Below are 445 nucleotides of genomic sequence, written 5' to 3' on the forward strand. Positions count from 1 at the left end.
CTTCGTAGGCGGACTGGTGTATGTCAGAAGCGGCCGGAGGCTTTCGAAGAGAAGCTGATATCATTTCAGCCATATGTTCTATTTTGCGACACAGCAACGCATATGAATTTGGACAGATTGGCAAAGCTGACAAAACTCCTAGCTATTTTGATATGCCCGCCAATACTTCAGTACAGTCTACAACGGCGAAGCAAGTTTGCGTGCTGACGTCCGGCAATGAGAAGACCCGGCTAACAGAGAAGCTGGCCTGCGCAGCAGGCGGTAACAAGCTGACCCCTTTTCTTGTGTTTAGCGCAAGACGCTTCCCAAGTCTGTGAACTTTCCACGAGGCATAATAGTGGGCGCAAGAGAGAAGGGTTGGACGAACACGGACCTCGTTGTCGACTGAATATACTGTGTGCGGCGCAAGAGGTAAGGCGATAGCTTGGGGCTCGTCTCCGTGCTT

Source organism: Haemaphysalis longicornis, unplaced genomic scaffold (assembly GCF_048455015.1).
Source record: "Haemaphysalis longicornis isolate Haplotype H1 unplaced genomic scaffold, Haemaphysalis longicornis Haplotype H1 scaffold_9, whole genome shotgun sequence".
NCBI classification, from domain to species: Eukaryota; Metazoa; Arthropoda; class Arachnida; order Ixodida; family Ixodidae; genus Haemaphysalis; species Haemaphysalis longicornis.